This window comes from Triticum aestivum, chromosome 3B (assembly GCF_018294505.1).
Source record: "Triticum aestivum cultivar Chinese Spring chromosome 3B, IWGSC CS RefSeq v2.1, whole genome shotgun sequence".
In the NCBI taxonomy this organism is placed as follows: domain Eukaryota; kingdom Viridiplantae; phylum Streptophyta; class Magnoliopsida; order Poales; family Poaceae; genus Triticum; species Triticum aestivum.
In genome coordinates, this window is record NC_057801.1 from 404,353,987 (window position 1) to 404,370,997 (window position 17,011).

The following is a 17,011-nucleotide window of genomic DNA, read 5'->3' on the forward strand; positions in this document are numbered from 1 at the left end:
ATCCTTCTCACGCTCACGCTTGAGAGCGGCAAGCTCCTCGCCGCTCGCCCGGAGATCGGCTTCCAGCTGCGCCACCTTTGCCTCCAGCTCCTTCTTGGCGGCCTCGGCAGCTGCGGTAGCATCCTTTGCCTCCTTGAGAGCCCCGCCAATCGCTTGCTCGCGCGCGGCAAGCTCCTCCTCGTGGCTGTCAAGATTGACCTTGCGCTGCACCAACTCTCCTTCCTGCGCAAATAAGTTTTCGGCGACAAGCCGTTGCTTCTCTTCAGCTTCAGCCTTCTCGAGGAGGAAGGCTTTCCGCTCCTCGAGAAGTTGCTCCCGCTCCTCCGCCAAGGACCGGAGAGCTTCCTGCCTGAGGCCTCGGAGCTCCTCCGCGCGCTTCTCAATATCAACTCCCGCCTTCGCGACAAGCGCTTCTTGCGAGGCCAGCTTGGCTTGTCGGGCACGGTAGAGCGACGTCAGCTTTCGCAGCATCCGCTCCTCTTCAGGCTCGTCGCTGCTGCTGCTTGGCGCGTCGACTACCGTCAACCCTGCGGAGGCGAGCACCTCTCCGTCCAGGATTTCTCCCTCGACCGGCGCTCTAGAGCTTGACGCCCAGGAGAGCTTGATGAAGATACCATCGCCGGCCTTCAAGTAGGCGCCGGGCTGGGGCTCTTCGGAGCCTGGCGCTGCAGCGTTGGCGGAGGGATCGGCGGTCGGTGCAGCGCCTGGCGCTCCTGTGGCCTCGGGGCCGTCAGTGCGATCGCCGGATCCCTCGCCTGCTTCTGCGGCGGCAGCCTTGGCGGCCTCTTCGCCGGCGGGATCATCAGCACTGGCCTCTTCTTCGGTGGCCGCGGCGTCGTCGTTGTTGCCACGCACGTTCTCCTCACCGGCGACCTCAGTTTCCATGGGCTCCGTGGCAGGTGGATCTGACGACCGAAGAGGGGAGAGAAGTCAAGCGAATATACAAGAAGAAAATCAGAAGAAGAAGATCCCAAGGGAAGTTTTCAGGCAAGAAGATTACCTGTGCTAGGATCTGCGGTCGCGGTCTCAACCGCCGGAGGATCACTGGTGTCGTCTCTTGCCGGAGAACTGTCCCTTGCCGGAGAGTTCTCCCTTGTCGGAGAGCGCTTCCTTGCCGGGGACTCCTCCCTTGGCGGCGTAGTCGAAGCAGATGGCACTTCGGGGGTAGCTTTCGGGCATTCCTGGTGAGGCTGTTCTGCTCCTACACAAATCCAACAGTCAAGATATCAGTAGAAAAAAGAGCACCCATGCGCGCCTGACGGCAGGAAGTAAGCTATAAACTTACGCTGGGGGCTGCGCTGGGGGCTGCTTTGGGGAGTAGTTGCCGGGTCCGTCAAGGTGGTCTCAGACACACCCCCTGCTGACACGGTGGGATCATCTTCGATGACAATCACCGGGGCCTTGGCTCTCTTCGCCGCTCTCTGGGCCAGCGTCCTGAAAAGGAATGGATTCAGATCGAAGCAAGTCAGATACAAGACGAAAGCCAACAAAGATCAAAGAACAACAAGAACGGCAAGGGATCTTACTCTTCTTCTTCCTCGTCGGAGCTGAGCGCGGAGAGATCGAAGTCCGGCTCGCCTCCGGTGCGACGAGGCAGAGGAGTAGGCTCCCTCGCCCGCTTGGCAGGAGCAGTGGCGGTGGACCGGGAAGACCCCGCTCCAGTTGCCGCAGCGGCGTGAGGCGCTCCCGCGGCAACAGTGCTTGCCGCGGTAGAGCGTGTCGCACGGCTCGGCGGCTGTTGGCTCGTCTGCCGCCCCACTGCGTCCCCGGCCTTGCGGAGACGCCTCCTTGCCGGAGCCGGGGGCTCCGCCTGTGGCAAGCTGTTTGAAGGTTCGGGCTCTTCCTCGCCGGGCTCGCTCGGCTCAGCTTCAGGGCCGGCAAGATCTTCCTCGCCGGCAAACTCCTCGCGCTCGGCAAGGCTTGCCGCCTCTGCTGCCTCCGCCTCCTCCATGGTGAATCCAAATACGCCCGTGGCAGCAGATGCTGCCGCCTCTTCCAGCCTGGTGGCGATGCGCTGCATCTCCGCATCGGTGGTGTCGTGGGTGAGGCTCTTCTGCTCGTCGGCGCGGACCGGCACTTCTACCAAGCCATCGAAGAACTCCTGCACGATGGCGTCTGCCGGCTCTTGCCAGGTTGGAATGATTCCGTGAGAGTCACACAACGGCATCATTGCGCGGATGCGGTCGAGCGAAGAATTCTTGCACAGCGGAACGACATCCCGCGGCAATATGAACGGATGTTGGGGATCGCGCTTGAACAGCTCCAGGAGCATCACGTCCAGCTCCAGAACAGTGAAGTTGAAGTTGAGGCCTGGGCGCAGCCTCATGATATCCGCTGAGTTTTGGAACTCCCAGGCGGGTCTCCCCCTCTCCTGCAGGGGGGCGATGCGGCAGCGAAGGAAATTTGCGCCAACTGCGCCTACAGTGAGCCCGGCAAGCCTGAGGCGTAGGATCCGGGTGACGGTGATTTTCAGCCTGTCATCTTCCGGGGCCACGTTGCTCCAATCGTTGCCGCGTACTATTGGGGCTTGGCGCAGGGCAGTGAACGGCTGCGGGTTCTCCTCGACGACCCAGCACCACTCAGCTCTCCACTCCTCCCATTTGCTGTGGAGCTCTCCCTCCAGATAGGCTTCCTTCTTGCCGACTCTCGAGATCCAAGCGATTCCTCCGGCAAGGGTCTCTCCTCTCTCGACTCGAGGCATTGGGGGTGGACTTCGACAAAGTTTTCGCACAGATGTGCAAAAACTGCCATGGTCAGAACGGCATTGGGGGTGAAATCAAGGAGGCGGAACCCGTAGGTGTTCATAATATCGCAGAAGAATTCAGAGAAGGGCGGGCAGAGCCCGCAGTAGAAGAATAACGCGAAGAAGGGGTATCCGTTCGGAGCCAGCCTCGAAGCGGTGGCCGGGAGTACCCTCGTGCACGGATGCGCTCGCGTCTCCGTCGACCAGAAGAGGTAGTAGTACTCCCTCAGCTCCTTCGCGTCAAGCTGAGGGGGGGAAATGGCCCGCTCCTTTCGCAGCGCCGCGAGCCGCAGTGCCTCGGCCGATTTCACGCCCTTCCCCTTGTCGGCTTTCGGAGCCATGGCGGAGGTGGCGGGGGAGATCGGCGGCGTTGGTGGGGCTGGTGGCAATGGGGGGCGGAGCGCTGCTCTCTGTCGGCTTCGGGAAGAAGGAGGGAGCGGCGGAGATTTTCGAGAATGAAGTAGCAACCGACGAAGTAGGCAAACTGCCCCTGTTTCCCCTGCTTATAAAGAGGGAGGGGGCGGATGTTTCACCCTTCCGAATAAAGAAACCACCCACGATCTCTCCCATGATGCCGCATTCGACGCGTGCCGTTGGGGAGGGTGCGGTGGATACGGAGTAAGATACGGCGTAATCTAGGCCGCGCGTGCCCGTGCCCTGTTTTGGGCCTGGTCCAACAGCGCTCGGCACCGTGTGTGGCCCAGGCCCGGGGGCTCCTGTCGGTGTACTAGAGTAGGGGTACCCTAGTATCCCGAACTTGTGCACGAGCAGTTGCAGCGCCCCGCGGCAAGGCTTGCCGGATGACCGCCGAGGCCCTCCATGGTTCCTTTGGAGCCATTTAAGAACAAAGTATTTAAGCTCAGGAGACAAGGCCCCGGCAAGAGGAGCTTGCCGGGAAGGCCAACCAAGGCATTTCAAGGAACTTGCCGCGACGCGCCGCGCGTCCCGGCAAGGCCCGGTGAGTGACAAGCTTCCGGACCTGGCAAGACAACAGCCGCGGCAGGCTACCACTCTGTACCCACGCTCCAGCACATCCACCAACGTGTCGCTCTAGGGGCCTTTCCAGGCGCGCGTGGCGAGAGGCTGTGCAGCCAGCGGTGCACGGTGGCATGCGAAGCTGACAAGGCTGCCATCGTGGCGAGCGGTGGCGCCCCTGACGGTCCCTTTTTACACTGTTTGGGCGACGCAGACGAGCATTTAATGCCTTTGTCCCCTGCCGTCAGGGTTAGGTAGGATGCACTGTGCAGGTGGTTGTACCAACCGCAACTTCTTTTCCATTTTTACCCTCGTCTGCGTTGCCACCTGTCGGTGACCCCTTTAACATATAAAAGGAGGCCCATGCGCAACGTAGAGGAGGTTCGAACCTAGAAAAGACACACGCTCGGTCTCGTTAGCAGGTAGAGTGTACTGTAGCATTCAGCGCTCCCGAGCAAGAACACAATACAATCAGACAAGCAGCAGTAGGAGTATTATCTCTCCGGAGAGCTCCGAAGCTGGGTAAACTGCTCATGTGCATCGCCTCGACCCGCTCTTCGTGCGATCTCCGCCCCCCGCCGAACCGAAAGGGGCCCAGTCCGCCGGCCCCATAGGTGTTCGTGGATCAGTTTCTCCAACAGAACTTGATAAGTGCATTTCACATATATAATTTTGGCATACAAATTTACCATTTCTTGAGTTCTGGCCACCAATTCTTGCTATGTAATATAGAATAATTGAATGAAAATCACATAAAGGGGTTGTTGACTAGTCACTTGTTTATTTTGCAGAAAAGTGCGACAAGGCACGAAATTCCTCTACTACAAATGATCCAACGATGGGAGTCATGGGACCCGAGCATGAAGGAATGAAGTAACCGAGGGGCAAAAGAAAGAGAGAAGGGACCTTCTTGTGAAGAAAGAAGAGAAGGAGGAGGGCTAATGTGTAAAGTTTGCAGATCAGGGAAGGAATCAAAATCCCTAGATCGCCTCCATTCCCCATTGGGCCTGGCAACACCTCTCCTTCCCTCGTCTCCTTCTCCCACCTCCGGCCGTCGCCGCGGCCAGGCCAGCGTGGTGGCGCGCCAAGCAGCCACCGCCGCCATCCATCCATCCATCTCCAGCACCACATCCATCCATCCATCTCCAGCACCACCTCTTTCCTTGCTGCACCCTTGCTGACGTTCTTCCCCAACCTCTGCTGCTTCTCTCCTCCGATCTGAACTCTTCTGCTATTCCCTGTGATCCTCGCTACTCCTTCTTCTCAATCTCTGCTGCTTCTTCTCCAAGACCCCAAGCCGCTGCTCTCTTCTTCCCTCGCCTCAAACTGCTGCTGCTATCTTCTTCCCTCGCCTCAAACTGCTGCTGCTCTCTTCTCCCCTGCGCCTCCACATTGCTGCTACTACTTTCCTTTGCTGTTGTCCCATCTCCCCTTGCGCCTCTGCTTCTTCTTCTTCTTCCCAAACCTTGCTGCTGCCGCTCTCTTCTCCTACGTCACTGCTGCTGCTCTTCTTTTCTTTCCCCTACTGTTACCCTTCTTCTCCCTCAACCTCCTGCTGTTGCCTTCTCCCTCTCTAAAATTTCTGTAGTATTGCGAGATGTTTAAGAGTTTGTAAGGTTCAGATTTGAAGAGTACTTGCAACCTGTTGTTTGCTCAATTTAGTATTTGTATAATATAGTGATTTGTTCAGTTTCAGACTTGTGTTTCTAGTGTTAGGGCCAGTTCTTTTGGGCGATTCTACCAGAATCGCCCCCCTCCCCAGCTTCTCCCAGAATCACCACTCCATATGTTTTTTACAATCCTAACTAATTAGACCTTAACTAAATAGGATTGTAAAAAAAATATGGAGTAACGATTCTGGGAAAAGCTGTAGAGGGGGGCGATTCTGGGAGAATCGCCGAAAAGAACTGGCCCTTACATTGGTGATCTGTGAGCTGAACCGTGGCATGTGTCACTCAGTTTGTATGCTTGATAATTAGCTATATATATCCCCTGTCCAATTCTTTCTTAAGAACCTTGTTACATTGTGTAGTCTTTGTGTTAGCGCAAGTACGTGTGATATATATACATTTGTGTGTGTCTGTGATGTGATGCATTTTATGTTCTATCCTACAACCTTGTTTCTTCTCCCTGTTAAATGTTAGATAGTTAGATATATGTTCTTGTCTTTTTAATTCCCTAGCTGTTTGATGTTTGCTTGTGTTAGCACTATATTCTTCGAGTAATATGGAAATTGCCAAAAAAGACTCCCTATGCTATTTTGCATTTTCTTTTGTGATGATCATTGATAGTTTAGGTTTATTTTCTTTTTCCATCTCCCAATATAGTGTCACCTAGCTTTAGCCGAGCGTAGCCGCTGATCGCCTAGTTCCTGTGGAGAACACGACACTCGCAGTTTGGGCGTAAAAACCCCGTTGTACTTACACTTGATCAGCAACATCGCAGGGTGCGGGCGCGCGCGCGCACTTCGGCACGGCCAGGAGCAGGGGGAGAGAAGGAGAGGCCGGGGCCTCACGGGCGGTCGTAGGGCAACGGCAGTGGGCTCAGGGAGGCGCCGGAGTAACAGATCGACGGTGATGACCGGCGGGGCATAGAAGGGGGACGAGGTCGATCCGGCGAGGTAGGGGTCCCGAGCTCGCGCTCGTGGTCGAAGAGGAGGTAGCAAACGATGACGGCGCGGGTGGAGAGGAAGGAGGCCGGGAGGGGCCGGCGAGGACGAGGCGTTCGGTGAGGTCTGGCGACGGGGCCGGGGCGGCACCGGGCGGCGGCGGCGGGGGTGAGTGTGATGGCGCCGGGGACGCATCGGGGGCGGGTGTCACGCTCGATCCAGATCGAGCGAGAGGGCGAGGGGGTCGTGGGAAAGGTGGGGGTGGGATTAGGGTTCGGTGGGAGGGGGACCTAAGTAGGCCAGTAGGTGGGCCGGCCTGGCTAGCCCAGTGGCGAGCTGGGCCGGTTGTCCCCGGGGGAGGGTTTGGTCTTTTTCTTCTTCTTTTTTGTTTGTTTTATTTGTGCTTTTTGTTATTTTTCTTTTCTACTTTATTTTAGTTACATATTAATTTTAGTTTAGTAAAATATGACTGTAGCTTCTAAAATAACGTTTCAGAACAATCCACTAGTGTAAAAAGTTTTGGCCCCATATAAAATAGTTTAGTATTTTATAAAATACCAAAGGCATTTAAATAGTTGTTTTTGCTACTGTTTGAATCATTTTATCGCATTTAATCCTTTTACAAAAATGTGGTTCCTCCACCATAATGACTTAGGATTTATTTGTCGCATTTTGAACATTTTAGTTTTAATGTTTGAAGACTTTTGATGTTTGCCTTTATTTTAAATTGGAATCTGAATCGATTTGAACTAACGTGAGATTAACACCAGTAACTGAGGTGACATGGCATCATTAACGTGAGATTACTCTAGCGTAATTATCCGGGCGTCACAATTCTCCTCTACTACAAGAAATCTCGTCCCGAGATTTTAGAGGTGGAGTAAGGGGAAAGTTCTAGTTACAAAATTCTATCGAGTCTTCTCGGTCTTGGTTTCTCTTCTCGAAAAAGGTCGATCCATTAGGTTGACGTCTTCATTTCCCTGCTTCGGGTCATCATGATGAAGTCGACATCCTTTCTTTGGGAACTCCATTGTACTTACGAATAGGAAAGGGGCAGCTCGACAACGATAGAATGAGTATCTCTCGAGTTGGTCAAATGGAACACATCGAGAGCTAAGCAAGAAGGTACACTAAGAAGTTTCAAGGGTTTAGTCAATTGTTCGATGTCTGAAACGGGGCATGAAAGGGGTTTAGAGCAACGGCAATAGGTATTGTGTCTGATACCAGAATAGATCATCTCTAGAAAGGTAGATCATGAATTACATATGAAGCCACATGTGAGGAATAACTATGGAAACATGGGTGCATAGGAGAGTCAGGTTTCGATCATGTGGAACTGTGGGTTATGGGCCCACCATGTGGGTTAAAAGTAGGAAGGGTGGTGACATCTTGCACAGCCGTGACAGGGAGGCATGTCAGTGAATAGCTTGTCAAGTATGCCGGCAACAATGTCGGTACCAAGGACGGGGAATGAAGAGAGCAATTTTCCTGTTTGTTGAGCGAGGCGAACCAATTGGCAAAGTTATCACCCATCGGTGGTTACCGGAATGTCATCAACAATAGTAACAGGATCTTACAGACAGAATGGTACAACAAGGTGCCTACCTAATCAGGGAATTATCTCTGCTTAGTTAAGTCAGATTCAGAAAAGGTTAAACAAAAGAATGGAAAGGAAAACGTGATTATCAGATTAAACAGAACGATGGAAAGGAAAATTGTGATTACACACAATTATTAGGAGTATATCCTTCCCATGTACAAGCAGAATATGGCATACAGGGTAGGAGAGCAAGTACCCAATCATTCAGATAAGAGGCAAGGATTAATCAAGATGTTACCCGTACAATGGTGTTTGGATAACTGACCAAGAAACATTTAGCATCGCGCCTCTAATGTTCTTGTTGAAGAGCGGTGTATCATAGTCATGCTTCGAGGTAGAAATGATATGGTGTTTCAATCAAGGGCCAGACTTTGGATACGCGAAGGATCCATCAGGATAACTTATTAAACAAGGCATTCAATTTCCTCATGGAAAAATGGTTAACCTTGTTAAAAAGGAAACTGTAACACTAGGTCCTCCGGTCAGGTGTGCTAAGCATGACATCACCTTACTGGGTTATATAAAGATCAATGCTATGACTCTTGGAAAATGTTCCAACCATCATATCTGACAAGCTTCAAATCTGAATGGTGTCAGGACACCTTAAACTCAGGATGCCTGAGAAGAAGAGGTGCAACACAATTGATGAGACGACATTATATGATTCTCGGGAAATGAACTATGGAAGCGAGTTCCTAACAGGGGTTCACCATTAAATCAAGGAGAGGTGAGGAGGTGACTGATTGACTCGGCGACAATCCATTGAGATTTCCAAAAGGATGGATTTCCACAACTATGTGAACAAGGAGATAACATTAGCTAGATCAAATGACTTAATGATGTATGCTCGAGGAAAACATACACAGTTAAACATTGGTAGAAAAGTGCACCCGAAATATGGGCTTAGGTAGCATGATCAATGTTTGAATGATGATTCAATAAGCAATAGACTTAGAATGAAACTATTGACCATTAACTTTAAAGCAATAGGGTTGCTAGAAGTATAGAATCCAAGCAGTACCGTTCACTTGTTGGTGTCCCTGTTAGAATCAACGCGGGGACCAAAAAAGAATGGTGATGGTGTGAAGTATCATAATACCAAGAATTATTTAACAGGTGGAGCAATTCTCACAACATCCTTGCTACAAAGATGATAATAACCCAAGGTGGAACATAACATAAGTTGGATAGCAAGGAGCTCCATAACATAGATCAAGTTTGTGTCGGAGGGGAGGCAATGATGTCGTCTATGATAATACAAATCATCAAGGGGCAAGGATGGTATTTCTCATCAAGAATTTGATTGATATCCTGGAAGAGCTCAAATGCTGATGATGATCACGACACATTTGTCGATAGATTTCATGAAGATGTAATCAATCGGCAGCAACAAGTCAAAGGAATGATGAACCGAAAAGTTATTGGAACCAAGGGTATGTCACAAACTCGAAATCAAGCTTGCTGTTCAAGGCGAAATGATACGACAAGGAAGATCGACGTAAGGTTAGCTCATCGTCGAAAATTTTGCTCCGAGAAGAAGGACCAGGTAGCACAACTAAAATTTAGCACAATAATTATATAGTTGATCAGGCTAGGACTGACTTGAAGGATTATTAAACTTGTAAGCAATGAAATTTACTTAGAGTTATATAATTGGAGTGCGGGATCGATTCACTTATTGGTGTTCCCGAGTGACTACAACCCAGAACCCAGGACAATTAGAATCGGTGAGAAATAACAGTTGATGAAGAACCCATAAGAAGTTATGCAGTAGATAAAAGTAAAGGTTGGACAGGTGCAATGATCTGCAGAAGACAAGTACTTCAACTTGTTCGAGAAATGGTATTTAAAAGGAGAACATGGCCAGAACCACGATTGCAAAATGCCAGATCCCAGATATAAGATAAACTTATACCAAGGGAATATTTATTTGAAGAGAAGTTTTAATGATATGATCTACATCGTGTCCATGGGCATGATCACAAAGTTCAAGGTTGACTCCCACTTCTCCAATGCATAACCTTTCATTCACTTCTCATTTTCGAAGAAGTTGTAGTGCTGAAATTATATCTGGCGAAGCACCAGAAGAGTATGACTCATGAAAACTTTCGATTTCACACATTTTAAGGAAGGCATAGGTTCAACCCATCAAGGTACATGGAAACATACCACAAGCTTCAATAGTAAATACCACCCACTTGAAAGCAGCGCATGGTTAAGAAAGCAGAGGATACAATTTACCAAAGGCATTATGTATCCGAGGGAAGGCTCACAAGGTTATTGAATATGAAGGACGTTGTTGGATAAAATCCAACAAAGGATCTGACGGTCGATAGCAGAGCTAATGTGAGCATCAGCACACAACCAGTTGAAGAAAGAATGCAAGGGCATCAGATTATAGAACATCTGAATGATTTGATGTTTAGATATCAAAGGAATTATGATTTCCAAATCGAGGGATCAGAAGAGGATGCTCTGATCAAGGGTGGATAAGTTCAATAGACCTAAGGGTACAATTGACGGGAAATAGATTGGTCGAGAACAAGCTCATGTTTAAAATGACGTCTGAGCCAGAAGGATGAATTTTAAGATCTGATTGAGGATTGCGAGCATTCGCAACAAATTGCATCAACGGACTCACAATGATAATGACAAGGGATGCCAATAAGATTACGAGACTTATTCGATTAACCATAATGCAAGCAAGCAAGAATATCAAGAGCAATAGGCTGCTCAGGATTTTTGGAAGATCGAATGGTCTTTCGAAGATTTTTGTGAAATACACGAATTAACTGGGGATGAGCGGATACTCGGTAAGTGCGAGAAATTATCCGTAGGGTGTATTCATGTAGCAAGAACTGCAAGAGAGTAAGCTCAAAGGATTTTCGGAACAACGGAGAGCAATTTAAGGCATCTTGTAATAACAAGAGCAACTGAGGATGAAGGTATGAACGACAATTGTAGGTAGTTATCCATAAGGGTATATTGGTGGTAGGGGATTGTAAACTCGATGGGCACAAGGGTCTCGGAAAAACCTCGAAGAGTATCTTTGAAATCTTCTGGTGTAGCAAGCGATCATCTGGAGGGAGGGGCTCTTCGGGAGAAAGTATTTTCGAGAACCTAAAGTTAGTCTTTTTAGCAAAATCATTTAACCCGCATAGAGGAGAGATTAGAGTCCCAGAGTATAGGTCAAGGAATAAAAGATCCTAATACCACCCAATGGCAAAGTGGGTCCGTAAGACACATAGCCATGTTAGTAAAAGTTTTGCAATGACTAGACTCAACTTCGGCCAAGGAGTTTGGTAGGGGGATTCCTACAGGCAGTCGGCTCTGATACCAACTTATGACGCCCCCGATTCAATCGTACACTAATCATACACGCAAACATGTACAATCAAGATCAGGGACTCACGGGAAGATATCACAACACAACTCTAAAAATAAAATAAGTCATACAAGCATCATAATACAAGTCAGGGGCCTCGAGGGATCGAATACAAGGGCTCGATCATAGACGAGTCAGCGGAAGCAACAATATCTGAGTACAGACATAAGTTAAACAAGTTTGCCATAAGATGGCTAGCACAAACTGGGATACAGATCGAAAGAGGCGCAGGCCTCCTGTCTGGGATCCTCCTAAACTACTCATGGTCATCGTCAGCGGCCTGCATGTAGCAGTAGGCACCTCCGGTGTAGTAGGAGTCGTCGTTGACGGTGGCGTCTGGCTCCTGGGCTCCAGCATCTGGTTGCGACAACCAGGTAGAAAGGAAAGGGGGGAAAGAGGGAGAAAAGCAACTGTGAGTACTCAGCCAAAGTACTCGCAAGCAAGGAGCTACACTACATATGCATATGGGTATATGTGTAAAGAGGCAATATCGGTGGACTGAACTGCAGAATGCCAGAATAAGAGGGGGATAGCTAGTCCTATCGAAGACTACGCTTCTGGCAGCCTCTGTCTTGCAGCATGTAGAAGAGAGTAGATTGAAGTCCTCCAAGTAGCATCGCATAGCATAACCCTACCCGGCGATCCTCCCCTCGTCTCCCTATGGAAAAGCGATCATCGGGTTGTCTGTGGAACTTGTCTGGGTGTGTTTTATTAAGTATCCGGTTCTAGTTGTCATAAGGTCAAGGTACAACTCCGGGTCGTCTTTTTACCGAGGGACACGACTATTCGAATAGATAAACTTCCCTGTAGGGGTGCACCACATAACCCAACACGCTCGATCCCATTTGGCCGGACACACTTTCCTGGGTCATGCCCCGCCTCGGAAGATCAACACGTCGCAGCCCCACCTAGGCACAACAGAGAGGTCAGCAGGCCGGTCTAACTCCTATGTGTGCAGGGGTCTGGGCCCATCGCCCATTGCACACCTGCACGTTGCGAGGGCGGCCGGAAGCAGAACTAGCAACCTCCATTACAAAGGAAGTCACGTTACGCGGTCCAATCTGGCGCGCATCGCTCCGTCGCTGACGTCATGAAGACTTCGGCTGATACCACGACGTCGAGTGCCCATATCTTTCCCGCGTAGTTGTTTAGTGCGTATAGGCCAGTGGCCAGACTCAGATCAAATACCAAGATCTCGTTAAGCATGTTATTATGAAGTAACCGCGGACGCCGACCAGGGCCAGGCCCACCTCTCGCCTAGGTGGTCTCAACCTGCCCTGTCGCTCCGCCACAAAGTAACAGTCGGGGGCCGTCGGGAACCCAGGCCCACCTCTACCGGGATGGAGGCACCTGTGCTTCCAGCCCCCACATCGGAATCACTTGCGGGTACTCAACAAGCTGACCCGACTTTAGTTATCTCTGTAGTATATGTATGTACAATATATACCCGTGATCACCTCCCGAGTGATCACGGCCCGATAGTATAGCATGGCAGACTGACAAGAATATAGGGGCACTAATGGTAAACTAGCATCCTATACTAAGCATTTAGGATTGCAGGTAAGGTATCAACAGATGTAGCAACAATGACAGGCTATGCAACAGAATAGGATTAATCGAAACAGTAACATGCTACACTACTCTAATGCAAGCAGTAGAAGGAAGAATAGGTGATATCTGGTGATCAAGGGGGGGGGCTTGCCTGGTTGCTCTGGCAAGAAGGAGGGGTCGTCGTTGATGTAGTCGATCACGGGGTATCGGCGGCGGTCTCGAGGTCTACCGGAAAGAAGTAACGAGGGGAACACAAATAAATAATAGAGCAATCAAAACAATACAAAGCGTAACATGGCAATACGCGATGCTAGGCGTGCCCTAACGCGGTAGTAGGTGATACCAGCGAAGGGGGAAAACATCTGGGAAAATATCCCTGGTGTTTTGCGTTTTCAGACTAATGAACCGGAGGGGGAAAGTTACGTGTTTGCTATGCTAGGGATGTGTGGCGGGCGAACGGGCTGCGTAACCGGATTCGTATCATCGTTCTGAGCAACTTTCATGTACAAAGTATTTTCAACCGAGCTATGGATTATTTTATATTAATTTTTTTAAAGATTTCATTCAATTTATAAATTATTATTATTACTAATTTAATTCTAAAATGGAATAACTGCATCAGCATGACGTCAACATGACATCATCAGTCAACAGAGGTGTTGACTGGGTCAAGCTGACACGTGGGTCCCATATGTCATTGACTTGGATTAACTAAACATGTTGATTAGCTTAATTACATTGATTAGGTTAACTAATTTTAATTAGCTTAGCTATGCAGAATTAATTAACTTAGTTAATTAATTAATAATAATTTATTTATTTATTTTATTAACTTCTTTTATTTAATAAAAATCGTTCCAGGGGCATGGGCCCCACTAGTCATTAACCCAGAGGGGACCTTAATGGGCGAGTGGGCATACGGGTGTGGGCGCTGGGCTTCGGGCCCCGGGTTAACGGGTGGAACCCGGCTGGGCACCCGAGCGGGCGCAGGGGGGCGCGGCTTGGCATCGATGCGGGGTTGCACGAGAGGGCCGCCGGCGGCCAGTGGGTGGCCGGGGTGCTGGGAGGCGGGGATGGCGACGACCTCGGCCGGCGTGGCTAGGCGCCGACGACGCGGACAGGAGGCTAAGGCGGCGGGGTGCGGGGACGGCGAGCAGCGGGGCTCGGCAGCAGTCATAGCAAGCAGCAGCATCGCAGGGTGCGGGCGCGCGCGCGCACTTCGGCACGGCCAGGAGCAGGGGGAGAGAAGGAGAGGCCGGGGCCTCACCGGAGGTCGTAGGGCAACGGCAGTGGGCTCGGGGAGGCGCCGGAGTAGCAGATCAATGGTGATGACTAGCAGGGCAGAGAAGGGGGACGAGGTCGATCCGGCGAGGTAGGGGTCCCGAGCTCACGCTCGTGGTCGAAGAGGAGGTAGCAGACGATGGCGGCGCGGGCGAAGAAGAAGGAGGCCGAGAGGGGCCGACGAGGATGAGGCGTTCGGTGAGGTCCGGCAACGGGGCCGGGGCGGCACCGGGCGACGGCGTCGGGGGCGAGTGCGATGGCGCCGGGGACGCGTCGGGGGCGAGCGTCACGCTCGATCCAGATCGAGCGAGAGGGAGAGGGGGTCGTGGGAAACGTGGGGGTGGGATTAGGGTTCGGTGGGAGGGGAGCCTCAGTAGGCGAGTAGGTGGGCCGGCCTGGCTAGCCCAGTGGCCAGTTGGGCCAGTTGGCCCCGGGGGAGGGTTTGGTCTTTTTCTTCTTATTATTTTTTGTTTGTTTTAGTTTTGCTTTTTGTTATTTTTCTTTTCTATTTTATTTTAGTTACATATTAAATTTAGTTTAGTAAAATATGACGGTAGCTTCTAAAATAACGTTTCACAACAATCCACTACTGTAAAAAGTTTTGGCCCCATATAAAATAGTTTAGTATTTTATAAAATACCAAAGGCATTTAAATAGTTGTTTTTGCTACTGTTTGAATCATTTTATCGCATTTAATCCTTTTACAAAAATGTGGTTCCTCCACCATAATGACTTAGGATTTATTTGTCGCATTTTGAACATTTTAGTTTTAACGTTTGAAAACTTTTGATGTTTGCCTTTATTTTAAATTGGAATCTGAATCGGTTTGAACTAACGCGAGATTAACACCAGTAACTGAGGTGACGTGGCATCATTAACGTGAGATTACTGTAGCCTAATTGTCCGGGCGTCACACTTTCTCGGAAGCTCTGGATCAGGAGTCGACACTGTCGAGTGGTATGCTTGGGGAGAATCAGATTCCTCTCCTCATCTTTTTTGGTGTGTATATGACATGGAAAATCCATCACATCATTTCGTGCTTGATCCTTCACTTTTTTAGCGATCCATGGCCCTTTAGGCTTCCCCTTTAACTTTCCTTGGTTCAGAACTGCTGCTTCGGCAGGGCCTGCTGCCTCAGTCTTTTGCTTCTGCTTTCGACTAGATTCCTCCTCCGATGTCCTGGGTGACTGGTCTGTTCTTGCCGCTCCGGAGTTGGTCCTCTTCTTCGTTGTTAGCGTACTTAGTGGCAATCTCCATCATCCGAGCCAGAGACATGTCTCCAGTCTGACCGAACTTCATATTGAGCTCCCTGTAGTGAACGCCTTCCTTAAAGGCACAGACTGCTTGGTGATCCGATATATTCTCCAATGTGTGATGCAGAGTGATCCATCTCTGGATATAATCTCTCAGAGTCATTTTGTTTCTGCACGCAATGCTGCAACTCTGACAAACCAGCAGGTCTCTTGCAGGTGCCCTCAAATGTTTTGGTAAACACTCGGGCCAACTCGTCCCAACTAAAAATTCTTCCAGGGGCCAACTGATTCAGCCAAGCTCTGGCAGAACCTTCAAGCATCAGAGGGAGGTGGTTCATGGCCACCTCATCGCTGCCGCCACCGATGTTCACAGCCACTCGGTAGTCCTCAAGACAAGTGTCGGGCTTCGATTCTCCTGTGAACTTACTGATGCTAGTCGCCAATCTGAAGTTGTGAGGGATCTCGGCAGCTCTGATGGCTCTTCCGAAACACTCAGGGCCAAAAACGTGGACCCTGCTTCCACTGGGCCTGTCTCTATCCAGGCCCTCTCTGTATGCTTTGTTCTAGTCAACCAAACCCTGAACAAGGACTGACCTTGCGTCGATGCCAGGCTCTCTTGGGTCGACTGGAACTCGGAGGTCATTACCATACGGGCGCCTGTCGTCATACCGCCGGGGCGCGTACGACCCGTCTCTCGGAAGAGGCGAAGGCACTCGACGGTGGTTGTCACGGGCGTACTCCCGGTCAAACTCTTCATGAGCTCTCCCCAGGTGCTGATCTCGATGGTGATCATGATCTTCATGTCGCAAAGGCAACCCAGGACTCTGTGCCGACTGAACGGTATCTGCCATTACTGATCTGTCATGGATCCTGTTCCGCGACTGGGAGGCGGCAGAGTTCAGCTCTGCTGCTGCTCGGAGCAGCGTTCTGATCTGTTCCAAGCCTCTTCCTGCCTCTAAACAGGATGGTTGAATGGACTCCGCTATTCGTGCAACAGCTGCAAGATTCTGGATCGGTGTGCGGAATACCTGAGGTTCAGGCGGAAACAACTATCGTGGACGTCGACTGGACTCGGGGATCAGTCGATGGGCATGCTCGTCGAGATAATGTTGGAGATTCTCCAAACGAGTATGCTCAGCCAGCGTGGCTAGGCGCACTACCTCCAAGGCCCGAGCCTCAGCGGTTTCCCCTACGATGGGGGTCTGGAGGGCCTCCACGTTGCAGTGGTGCAGCTCCTCCCTCTGCTGCGAGTTGAGAGGTTGGGGCTGATACTCCTCGTGACCGAATGACAGGCCATCACCGCCACCGTTGCCACCGATGCGACGAAAACCAGGTGGACTGCGATGGGAGTCGACCATAAGGACTTCTGCCGCGGGGTCACAGCTCCCACTCTCGGAAAACGTGTCTGCAAAGTCAGTCGACTGGACCGCAGTGAAATTCGTCGGGCTCGATTGCCGCGACTTGGGGGGTGACCGTCTGACGAGCCACCGCATTCTTCACCCAACGCTGGAGCCGCGACCGACTAGATCGCTTGCGGTGGCATCTAGCGGAGTGAGAAGGCGACGCGAGGACCGACCGGTACGGGGTCGATGGCTGCCGAAGGAGGACATCGCAG